The following is a 12969-nucleotide window of genomic DNA, read 5'->3' as shown; positions in this document are numbered from 1 at the left end:
TCCAAGCTATCTTGCAATGGTTGTTGTAAATTTATGGCTTTAGGTCCTGTGGCAGAAACCACCCCATCATCTGCAAGTTGTCTTAGAGTGCATGGGCTGACAATACAATTATCAATGTCATTCACGTAAAAATTATAGAGAAGGGGGCTTAGACAAGAGCCTTGTGGGAGGCCCATGTAACTTATTCTGAGTGTCGCCAAATCGCCATATGAAAAATGCATGTGCTTTTCTGACAATAAATTGTATAAATAATTATTTAATATCGGTGAAAGACCACATTGATGTAGCTTCTCCGAGAGAACATCAATGGAGACTGAGTCGAATGCTCCTTTTATGTCTAAGAATACAGACGCCATTTGTTCTTTTTTTGCGTAAGCGAGTTGGATTTCTGACGAAAGTAGCGCCAGGCAATCATTCGTTCCCTTTCCCCTCCGAAAACCAAACTGGGTATCTGATAGCAAGCCGTTCGCCTCAACCCAATTGTCGAGACGTCGTAGGATAATTTTTTCCAACAATTTCCTGATGCAGGATAGCATTGCAATCGGTCGATACGAGTTATGATCGGAGGCTGGTTTTCCCGGTTTTGGAATGGCGATAACTCTCACTTGTCTCCAGTCACGCGGGACAATATTCTGCTCAAGAAACTTGTTGAATAAATTCAACAAGCGTCTTTTTGCTAGGTCAGGCAGATTCTTCACCAAGTTGAATTTAATTCTGTCTAGTCCCGGAGCATAATTGTTGCATGAGAGGAGTGCAATTGAAAATTCCATCACTGTCAAAGGCGAATCTATGAAATCGTTACTTGTGGGAGCATCACGAATGATTTTCAGCGCAGGAGCAGAATCTGGACAATTTTTCTTGGCAAAATTAAATATCCAACGATTCGAAAAATCTTCGCTTTCATTAGTCACGTTTCGATTCCTCATTCTTCTGGCTGTGTTCCAAAGAGTACTCATTGATGTTTCTCTTGACAAGCCATCAACGAAGCGTCTCCAATAACTAGACTTTTTGGCACGACGTATACTGTCAAATTTGTTTTGCAAAATAAAATAATTTTCAAAGCTCTCACTTATACCCCCTTTCTGTTTCATAATTTCTTTGTAGGCAACTTGTTTAGCTTCATATGCATCAGAGCACTCTTTGTCCCACTAAGGATTAGGGGGCCGTCTATTTATTGTGATTCCAGGATTGCATTTCGTTTGGCCTTGTTCTGCTGCTTCAATAATTAAACCCGCTAGGAATTCATATTCTTCGGTAGGGGGTAGCTCTTCTGTCGAAGCAAGAGAAGTGGAAATTAATGTTTCGTATGTTTTCCAATCAATATTTCGTGTTAAGTCGTAAGGAACATTGATTGAATTCGTAAGGCCTATCTCACTGTTAATTGAAACAACGATTGGCAAATGATCGCTACCGTGAGGATCAGGTACAACCTTCCACGTGCAATCTAACCGAAGTGATGTCGAGCACAGAGATAGATCTAATGCACTTGGACGTGCAGGAGGTCTGGGGATGCGTGTTGTTTCGCCAGTATTTAAAACTGTCATATTAAATTCGTCACAAACATTGTATATCAAAGAGGATCGATTATCATTGTAGAGGGAACCCCACAATACTCCGTGCGAGTTGAAGTCTCCCAGTATCAGACGCGGAGCAGCCATGGATTCCACTACCTCAAAAATTTGACGTTGTCCAATTTGAACTTTGGGAGGTATATATATATAGAAGCGATAGACATGCCTTTAGCCTTTAGCCTTTAATATTCGTTTGGGCTGCTACAGCCTCAATGCCAGCAATCATGGGGATGGTAATAGACCTTTCTCGTCCGACCTAACACCTGTTTTTCTTATTTTTAATCGAAAGATTACACATTGATAAGAACATTTCCGTAAAAATGAGATTTTTAGGAGCTATCATGATTTTTTAAGGATTTTTTAAAATTTGAAATATGCAAGAATGTTGAATATTTTTTTCACCTCAGCAAGAATAATGGGACTTAAAATGTGCGTTTGGGCAGCACTGCTTTGAATATTTTCACTTAAGTTCTTGGCAACGCGGTAAATGAAGTGGTGAATCGCAGTACAAAATTCATTAGCAATGTAAACAAACTAAAATGAACCTCTCGCTGTAGAACATTGGATGAAAATGTTTAACCTCATTTTTTGACATTTCGCAGAGCTTGTTTACATAGACTTGGATTTTTTTTATTCGACCACAGTATGAGAAACTTGATTTGGTTTACTTTTAAATGCGAATATCTTGTATTAACAAGCTCGCTAGGCTTTCATTTTTATTTGACGTCATTGGGCAATGTTCCGTTAAATTTGGCATTTGTTTTTTTCTTGTCCACGATTCGTTGAAGAAAGCGATTTTATTTGTTGCGATCAATTTAACTTGTTTTGATTTTTTTGCTGAATTACAACGTTAGCCACAAAACATTTTGATGATCTCTGGTAATTGGTAATCTCTGGTAATCCTTGAAATTATATACATCGCAACATAGGTCCGCACCAGTTGCAGCTGCTCCACCTCGCCGGAATCGAGTTAGCCGATGGTACAGCCTGCGTCACACTCGGCTGTCGCTGCACCAATGGTAGCTCCCAACCAGGCCTTTGGATTAATTACTCAAATCGCAGCTACTGCTGGTAGTGTAGCGATCGGAACATTTAGCGGTTCCCATTCACAAGAGGCAGCCTCGCTAGGACAGGCTGCCCCGGTATCGGGCGAGGCAAACACTCCGGCAGGACCATGCTCGTGGGAGATCAAGCAAATATCTTGTACCCAAGGCCAGGTCGAGTGTGATTCGGAACAATTACCAAATCTAGAAGTCCATATATATAGCGTTCACGTGATACATTTTCCTTGAAGTTGATTGAATAAAAATAGTATAAATGTTGGCCAAATCCTGCAGCACTAGGATCAAAGATAGAGCATTAACACCAACTCACTGTGCTTCGGTGTTTTTTTGCAAACGTATCTTTAAAATCGATCACTTGAAAGTAGTATCAATGATTATAAATACGACAACAATACACTCATAACCTTTTTAATGGTTATTTAGCCATAGGTAACGAGGAAATCGGTATGTTTTATTCATGTACAACAAAAAATACTCAGCAATAATGTAACTTATTATTAATTGTTGCGTAGTATAAATGATTATAAAATGCGACAACATAAGCTCATAACCTTTCTAATGGTTATTTAGCCATACTGCCGTGATACGCATAACTGTCCCATCTGCATAGGAAACCCAAATGGGACTGCTATGCGGATCACGGCAGCATAGGTAACGAGCAACAATTTAATTTATTATTAATTGTTACGCGTGATTGGCCAAAATTGGTCGTTTTTAGAATCTGGTGCTCTAAGCATAATTGTCCCATGTTAATAACACATGGGACAGTATAGCGACCATACAGCTGCAACAGCGAATTTAGCATTGACATCAATATTACCAGGTTGGTTGCAAGCAGAAAGAACAATACTAGCTGGGCTGCTAGCTGTTTGTGCTACTAATAACACTTGCAGCCTGTCAAATTAACATGATTCTATGATCTAGCTTCAATGATGATGGAATATAACCGAATCCAAAGCCTTACCCATCAGCGCAATTGATCATGTAATGGATATGATAAACTCTGAAAGAAATACATTTTATTGTTGTGTTTTTGAGGTTAGAACTTTTATACTATTGTAAGAATGGTCCTCAGCAACTATCCTTCCAAATCAAAAACTCGTGCTAGCAATGGCTTCGTTCAGAAGCTGCTGTACATTTGTTTTTGTTAGCTGGTCGATTACGATTCCCCCGACCGAACCACTTTTCCGACGCAACAAGAGGGAAACGAACGATTCTCATTTGATTTCCGTAGTCACAGAACCGTATTCATTCGTTCAGTCCGAGCGATATTGCGTAACTCGGGGAACAGGCAAGTGCGACGATTGAGTCGTCATGGGCTTCAATTTTGTACATACAGGCACCTATAAATAACCAATCAATTTAATTATGTAGATTTAGGCCATACCGTAAATTTGGCTGACATACCCCGTATCAAGTCCCTCACATATAGCACACCATCCTGGCAACCAGATGCGCCCATCTCAGCCTGCCACTGGTCTATGAAAATACATGTAATAGGACCGCAATGGCCGTTTAGGGTGAACTGCAATAGGTGGCTATCGAGCCGGAACACGTTAACAGTGTGGCCCTGGCTGCCAGTCATGACTGTACCGCCCGCCACTTCCAAACATGTTACCGGTAACCCTGCTGGTGAAACTCTAGGATACATCGAAGCTCCTCCTCGGATGCGTGATGTTGAGCTGGGAAAGCTGTGGACGGATTTGATCCGGCGGATTGCTGAAATGCTTCCTGCCGAACCGCTGCGTACGTGAGCTAAAAAGAATAAGAATTAAGGCACTTGATGACATACTCATTACAGACTGAAAATTAAATGACTTAGAATATACAGTATTTTAAAAGAACAAGTAAAATCTGTCTGCGCCCTAGGTGAGCTTAAAAAATTGCTTGAAACATAGAACTTACTTCGCCCATATACAGACGTAAATCCCCAATAGATCTGACAACCATACGTGTACGTTTCCAGTCTCAGAAAACCGATTCGTTCACTCAACTCCGTCACCGGCGAGGTTTATGTTAGTTACCCCATTGTTGTGGGTGTTTTCGGCTTCATATATATCCTGCAATGAAACGTCCGTCAATAGTTGTAATAAAAAACAAATGACTCCAAACAATTTACCTTAAAGTTACAAATCTTTCCCTCCCAGAACTTTAACCGCCCATCTGCACACACAATCTCTATGAGATCATCAAAAAAGTCCAGATACCAGATCGGTGAAGTCTGGTAACATTTCTTCCGCGCTGAACTTCCTCCTCCAGGTGGCTGAAAACATTCCCCAGCGCTCATCTGCTTTCGGGGTGGGATGAAGCCGTATGATTGGACCTACTCTGACCGCTGCTACATCATAGCCCTTGGTCGAATTATTCCACAAAAACCGAATTCGCAGATCTGCACAAAACCTTTTCGACATACACGATTATCATTTGTGAAATCAATCTCCAACTGGACGGTAAAATGAAACCATTCTGGGTTAATATTTTCCTGCATCTCATTCTGATGATTGTGCCTGGTGAAGTTAAACTGTAGTTTTCTCTTCAGTTTGAAAGCAAAACTGGTCGGCGAACTCTCTGGAAACGGGAGACAGCTGATGTTTTTGGATTCCTTGACAGGATGAAACACATCAGATAGGTAGAGAAAACAGAAAAAACAAAAAAGATGTCATCGATGTTTTAAGAGCACTTTTCAGTTTAGAGCAGCGTTGTCAGATGGTTTGTATAATAGGTTTGCTCTAGTACACAGAAGTTGCTCCGGAGCAAACAGAAGCAAAAAATACTTCCTTTTTACTCCGGTTTGCTAACGGAAGCAGAAAAAAGAGAAGAGAACATAGGAACGATTTTCTCTCTGTTTGCTCCGGAGTACTTCCACTTTCTACTGGTACTGGAAAAAATCTAATATCGGTATAGTTCTAAATAAAAAATAGGTATTTATCGGTGTGAAGATGTATGCTAACCAAAAGTTACCTGCAATTTTTTTGGTTTAGATTATAGATCATTCTAATGTTATGTAATCAAACCTACCGAGCTCAATCAATTTCAGAATCGGTTGTTGAGCTTCATTTGAAATTTTGATAGTAACCTGGCAGATTTCTGAATCAATTTCCGGATGATTTGATGTGGAAAGGTGAAGACATTTTCTAAAAAGGCCCATACGTAATATTAGTTGATCTTATAATATGAAAATCGTGATTTTTTGGTAAGAAAAAAGAAGTCGGTATTTTTAGTAACTTTATTGGAATCGGTTTAAATATCGATAAATCGGTATATTCTGCAACACTGTTTTGGGGTTCATCTACGTCAAAACAATGTTTTTGACAAATTGGAATGAACTCTTGGAGTTCATACCCAGTAAACGAAACGGCGAATAGCCAGATTAAAACAGCTGCCGGCTAGCGGCAGGCTACTGGAACTATGTTATAGGCTACCCGCCGTAACTTTATTTCATATTCCCCACTCGAAATTCATCCAAATGGTGAAAAAGTATGGAGAATCGAGGTAAAATAGGACAGGGGAATACAGAGTAAAATGGGCAGCTCGAAGAATTTTTGATTTTTTCAATAGTTAGAGACACCAAATTAACGTGACAGTATTCAGAATTGATCCAGCGATGAAAACGGAAGCTGTTCTGCATATAAAAATTTTTGACGAGAAAGGTCTATTCTATAGAAAGAATAGCACTTTTTAATTCCTAGAAGCACTCCTCCATACGGGGTGTCTCGGTCTAGGCGAATAATGTTGAAATCATTTAAGTTGAAATTAATGTTTGAGGTAAGCCATGTTTCACATAGAGCAAAAGCATCGCATTTCAAATTATGCAGTAAAATTTTTAAGGAATCAATTTTTGGTATGATACTTCTGCAATTCCACTGTAAAACAGTGATGGAGTCTTTCACCTTAGGAGTTGAATTAACCATTGAAAGATATAATTGCTGCAAGGATGGGCCATTGAGCAATCAGCTGCTCTAAAAATGTTCTAATTGTTGGGAGGAAAGCTGAAAGTATACTCTTTAGTGGTTCAGAAATATTGAATGCTTTAAAAATCCAATCAACAATTTCAGAAAATTTCAATAATCCTACCCCCGGCTGAGGCTCAGAGGAAGTCGAAATTTTATTATTTCCAGTAATGGTGTTCTGTTTGGATTGTACGTTCCCAAAACCGGGCGGAATTGATTTCGGTTTTGAATCGGAATTTTTCGGTTTAGGGCGCAGTTTATCTATTGGTGAAGAAATTTTAAGGCCCTTTCTTGGCAGCTTGGGAAAAGAAGACTGTTTTCTTTTTATGGAATTTCCGGGTAAAACAAATGATGTACCTTCGCACGCTCCATCAGAGTCAGACTGTTCCAAAATAGAGACGTGTAAGTGTTTTCTAAGAAGATGGGTTTAGGGGTAGCATTTTTCAACATTTCTGCACCTCTCCTTCAAGGATCGTTTAATTTTATCCTCGCGCAATTTATAAATGGGGCATGCAGGGAGCTCATGCGAGTTTTCTCCGCACATTAAACATTTTTCTGAATTTTCATTGCATGTATCCTCTTGGTGAGAACCCCCACATTTGCCACACCGTGCCTTATTGGAACAGTGAGTGGCTGTGTGGCCAAGCTGTTTACAATTAAGGCAATTCATTACACGAGGGATAAAAAGGCGAACAGGGAGACGAATCTTATCGATAATGACATAGTTTGGCAGCGCAGACCCAGCGAAAGTCACTCGAAACGAGTCAGACGGTCGATAAACTTTTTTATCTCCTTCGTGTGATACTGAATGTAATTGCTTGCATTCAAGTATCTTTACGTCTTTAAGTATGGTATCTTTGAAACGACCAACCCCATGCTTAATTAAGTCATCAACAGTCAAACTCGATTCTGTGATGACCCCATCAATTTCAATTTCCTTTGAAGGAATATACGCTCTATACTCACGCGTAAAAAGCTCGCAAGAAGCAATTGCATTGGCTTGTTTGAGACTACCGATGACAATGCGTATTTTATCTTTATTGACTTTGACGATCTCTTTTACATCCGAGAATCGCGAAGTCAAATCTTTCGAAATTTGAATGATATTTAGCGCCTTTACTTTACGCCTAATAAAAACAATCCATGGTCCCGTTGACGACTCTGGGTAAATTTTAATTCTAATCGGGTTTACGTTTTCAGCAGAAGGCTTAGGGGGAGGGTCTGTTACTCGTTCTCCTATCTCCTCATCCATTTTACCTAGCAAGAAAAACTATCACAAAAAGGAATGGAAAATATACCTGTTATCTGCTATCTCTTAGGACGTTGTAAACTCGGTGCCCGTTGTTTGACAATGTGACACTTGCTGTCCTTCTTCGTCGCGTTGCTTCTTCAGTAGAGAAATAGTCCTACCTGCAACACTTCAAAACTCTCTCCGGCTAAGCTGCTCGTCGGTATCACCACCACAAGCGCGCTCTCTCCGTTTCCACCACTGCGGTAGACAAATGTGGCTACCTGTCGCTTGCAGCGAAAATCCCACTGTCGATGCGGCACTTTTCGGTGCCACTTGTTTTCCTTATTCGTCGTACCACTTCTGCGGTAGACAAATAGAGCATATGGGTCTACCTGTGACGCTTCCCCTCTCGTCGATTAGAATTGCCCGACGACACCAATACAATATATTTTTTTCTGTGTGTACAGGCACGATCACTGTCGATTTCTGCCACCGCGGTAGGCAAATTCGTCTACCCGCGGTTTGCTGTCAAAACACCACTTGTCGAGGATGCCGTTGACCACGCCTCCGACGTATCAACTGTCGACTCACACTTAACAAACTGGTCTCTCTCTCTCCCACAAAAACGCATACAGCGTCTCGCACTCCGTCACTCTCTCGAGAACAAAACCTTCCACCTGGAGGCACAACCGTCTCGGCCGGTTGCAAAAACTGTTATGATTCGATTTGAACATGTCGCTATTCAATTTCTCGCCGCGTGATGTGGAGCTGAAGTTGCAGTCTATAGATGGTTCTAAGTGTGCTGGTCTGGATGGCTCACCGCCTATCTTCTTCAAGAGCTGTGCTGAAACGCTGGCTGTTCCTGCGAGTATAATTTTCAACAGGTCATTGTCCGAAGGAATTTTCCCGAGTGTCTGGAAGACAGCATCTATTACACGGATCCACAAGGCAGGTAGCATCCACGATGTTGAAAATTATCGATTTGCTGTAACCGAAGGTTCACCATATCATTTCCGAGTGGCAGCATGGATTTGTAAAAAAACGTTCGACGGGTACTAATCTAATGGCGTACATTGTCCACTCAGCAATCTGATTACCAAAGGTTGGTAGATGGTGTGTCGATGGCTCTGCTATACGTTTCCGCTGTCTGGCTCTGTCAGCAATACTCCATGTAGCTTGAACGTTAACTCCTCCTTCCTTAGTGATGATGCTCCGTACTCATCACATCTTGAAGCGTTGGTTCTCTATACGTTAGTATTGGTGGTTTGGCTATTGTTGTACTTTTGACGAGTGTATTGCGAAAATAGAATATAAGAAAATTGATACCGGAAGCTATCCCGAGCAAATACTCGGGGGTTCAAACACATATAGCCCCTTGAAAAGACTATAAACATGGTCCGTGCCAAAATTCACAACCATCAAGACACCATAAAATTGTCTCAGTAACCCATAAGTATTCCAACATATGGTATTTTATATGGGATCTACCGGACCATGGTGATGATGTTTTCATGGGTTGAACCCATTTCAAACACCCGTGTCAAACCCCATGAGCATGGGGGTATTATGGGCTTTTCGTTTGCTCGGGATGCAAGGAAATAATCCTCCGAAAATTGACCATGTTCTCCAGTGTAGACTTTGGTTCTCTAACTGGATATGTTCAATATTTCGTCTTGTTTCTAGTTGAAGATTATGTAGATGCTCTAGACTTAGATTAACAATTTCATGCTGTTTTTCTACGGCTATACCGTCAAGTGGAAGGTGAATTGGATTTCCACCTAGGTTTTTCTTCATCGTGCTATAGGTGACGTTATTAAGGACGATGTTGCAGTTTTGGAATGTGATCAAAAATGATCCACTCAGGTTTTTGTCAGTTAGCCAACATGTGCTTTCCATGTGGATATTTTGAATTGAATTTATCAATATGTGTTGATAATGGATGATTTGTTCTCCGATGGGGTTAATTGTGAAGTTGCATTTGGCTTGTTCCCCTTCTAATAGCTTAGGCACACATTCAGATTCATCTATTTTAACATCAGTTTTGTCGTAAATAGTTTGCGATAGAGTTTTGGTTATGTAGTCTCCACTCGTATGGGTTAAATAAAAGGAGTCCTTTAAATGGATTTGTTGTTTATCTTGTATGACTGGATAGAGTTCAATTTTCTTGAAAATTTTGCTGTCCAATATGGGTGTTTTTATGAGAATAGCCATCTCCCTGTCGTTGGTTGCCGCTGATGTCTCCAGGTAATTTATTGCTTCGAGTGGGGTGTGGATTGTTAAATTCTGTCTTACTAAATCCTGTACATGAAGTTCGTTTTGGCTTAAAATCTTTTGTTTAATAGCCCTGATTTCGCTAAGGTGATACTGTCTAGTACGTTATCTAATCTTTCAGAAAGATATTTTAAATTCAAATAAATGTTAATGGAATGAATCTCTAAGGCCCTTAAATTAAAAAATGACATTGCTTCTTTAGTTCTTGCTATAAATTCTTTCATTTGTAAATTGACATCTCTGTTTATTTTTACCTGTCTATTGTTTTCATCGACTAAATTATTTATTGATGCGTTTATAATTTTCAAATCATTTGCATCAGGACTTCCTGCGATAAATTTCCATGCTGATCCTAGAGTGTCCTCACACAAAAGTCTTCTAACGAATGTTAATTTTTTCAAGTCGTTATTAATTTTATCAAATTTTTCTTCTATAAGGTGACTAAACTGATTTTTTTGTAATTCATTGAACTTTGATTTTAGGATGTCAATATTGAATCGAACCGAAGTAATGTTAAATTGGTGTACGTAGTAATTATAATCATATTCGGATTCGTCCAGTGCCTCAATTGAATAAAAACAGTGGTTGTTGATTTAGGTTTTTGATGACTATTGTCTTGTCGTGTGTGGCTGTCGTGTAGTTTACAAGGATGCAGAGCATCAGTCTGAAATGGGAGAATGTGAAAAAGTCCTTTCAGATTTTTCTAATTTTAATGTGTATTTTGCGTCCACTGTCGGTCGTGACAGTACTTTTATGCACTGTTGCTATTTTGATTTTCTTGTATCTGTTTTTGTGTTTTAGTCGTTGTCTAGTGGTTTCGTAAGCGTCCTGGTTATCTTCGATTTGTATAGGTTCCTTGTTTTTATTGTGGTGTTGCAAGTCTTTTTTCTGTTTTTCCTGAAGGTTTTTGTAAGTTTTTTCTATAATTTCAGAACTCCGTGGCAAGGGTAAAATGATTTCGTATGGTGTGAATTTTGTGGCTGAATGAATGGAGGTATTGTATTTTTGGACGGAGATGAGGATAAGGTCTAACACGGATTTATCTGGGTTTTCTATCTTAGTTAATCGATAAAGTTCCAATATAGTCGAGTGAAACCTCTCTACTGTTCCATTCATTTCGCTTCGACCAGTTGCTGTAACGTATGGGGTAATTTTGTTTAATTTGTAAAAGTTGACTAACTCTCCAGTCATAAATGATTTTTCACCATCCATTACAAGAATTTCTGGTGGTGGTGAGACCTTTCTTATTTACAACTTGGTGACGATAAACATTCAATGGGGCTTCCGTTGATATAATATAAAAATCGTCGGAGGTTTCAGCCGAATGCTGTGTACCGGTCATGTTGTCAATGACACGGCTTGAAGCGTCTGCTACAACGTTGGATTTCCCAGGAGTATAAACAATTTCGTAGTCGTGTTCCTCAAAATAAGCCTTCCACCTTTTTAATTTGGCGTTCGTATTCTTGGATGATAAGGCAAATGTTAGCGGTTGGTGATCAGTTAAGATTTTGAGTTTAGCACCGTAGAGATAGTTTCGAAATGTTTGTAATGCCCAAAATATTGCGAGCATTTCTTTTTCCGGAACAGAATATTTTTCTTCAGTTCTGGACAAAGATCGAGAAGCAAAATGGATTGGTAAGTCTTTACCAACCTCGCCTTGGGATAACACCGCGCCTATAACAAAATCAGACGCATCTGTGGTTAAAATAAAAGGCTTTCTATAATCGGGATAAATAAGTATATGTTCGGATAGTATTTTTTTCATTTTTAAAAAACTTTTTTTTTCATTTTCTGTCAAAGAAATTTTTTTGTTAGAGGCAGGGTTTCTCTCCCCTCGAAGAAGGTTTGTAAGGGGTTTTGCTATTTTGGCAAAATCTTTCACAAATCTCCTATAATAAACCATACCCAAAAATCCTCTTAATTCCTTGATCGTTTTGGGCTCTGGATATTTATTAATTACTTCAATTTTTTTAATGTTGGGTCGAATTCCTTCTGATGTAGTAATATATCCTACAAACTCTATTTCTGAGTGCAAACATTCAGATTTGTCAAGCTGTACCTTTAAATTAGCTTCGTCAAAAAGCTTTAAAACTGCATTAAGATTTTTCAAATGCTCTTCCAGCTTTTTTCCAAAAATTATAACATCGTCTATGTAGACGTAACAAATCTTTCCGATTTGATCTCTCAGCACATCATCGATGGCTCGTTGAAAAATAGCCAGGGCATTTTGTAGCCCGAATGGCATTCGTGTAAATTCATACTTCCCATTGTTAATTGAGCAGGCTGTTTTTTCTATAGCACTTTCTTTCATTCGTATCTGGTGAAAACCAGATGCTAAGTCCAGAGTGGTGAAATATTTTTGATCCTTTAACTGGTCTATTACATATTTAATTTCTGGCATGGGGTATCTGCCTGCTATTGTTTTTTCATTGATTTTTCGGTAGTCGATTACCATTCTAAACTTTTTTTCGCCTGATGCATCTGTTTTCTTTGTAACAATCCAAACTGATGCTTGTAGTGATCTGATGTTAGAGTGTAATAACTGTAGTGATCTGATGTTAGAGTGTAATAACGGCTGAGTGTAACGCCAACAGTTCAAGAGAGGGTAGCGAAAGCGAAAGAGAGAGAAGAGCACCACTTGTAATGGAAATAGAGAATAAACGTATCACTTTTAGATTGACCATCTAACGGATAAGTCGTTTTAGTTTGTGCGGTCCATTATCCAAACACTACATTTGGCGACGTGGAGGAAATTAAGTGTGAAAAAAAAATCAAATTTCTCGAGTGTTGTGTTGACTTCGTGGTTGGAAGAATGCAGCAAAGGTAAGCAAAAGTGATAGTAAATGGGGCATTTCCGACAGTTTGTTTTTGCTGACGCAATG

General features: G+C 39.4%; 1 protein-coding gene and 1 long non-coding RNA gene across 2 annotated transcripts in view; one reads left to right on the top strand and one right to left on the bottom strand.

Annotated features, from left to right (window-relative positions):
- Positions 1–12969, top strand: part of LOC131680435 (uncharacterized) — a 145626-nt gene that overhangs the window by 113447 nt on the left and 19210 nt on the right. The gene's annotated exons all lie outside the window — the stretch shown is intronic.
- Positions 3450–4970, bottom strand: LOC131681193 (uncharacterized). Its single transcript, XR_009303881.1, has 4 exons — positions 4755–4970; positions 4541–4695; positions 4043–4390; positions 3450–3978 (listed from the first exon to the last, which is right to left on the bottom strand). It is a non-coding gene; the product is annotated as an uncharacterized LOC131681193 (long non-coding RNA).

This window comes from Topomyia yanbarensis, chromosome 1 (genome assembly GCF_030247195.1).
Source record: "Topomyia yanbarensis strain Yona2022 chromosome 1, ASM3024719v1, whole genome shotgun sequence".
Taxonomy (NCBI): Eukaryota; Metazoa; Arthropoda; class Insecta; order Diptera; family Culicidae; genus Topomyia; species Topomyia yanbarensis.
Note: the sequence above shows the minus strand (reverse complement) of the source record. Positions and strands in the feature narration are given on the sequence as shown.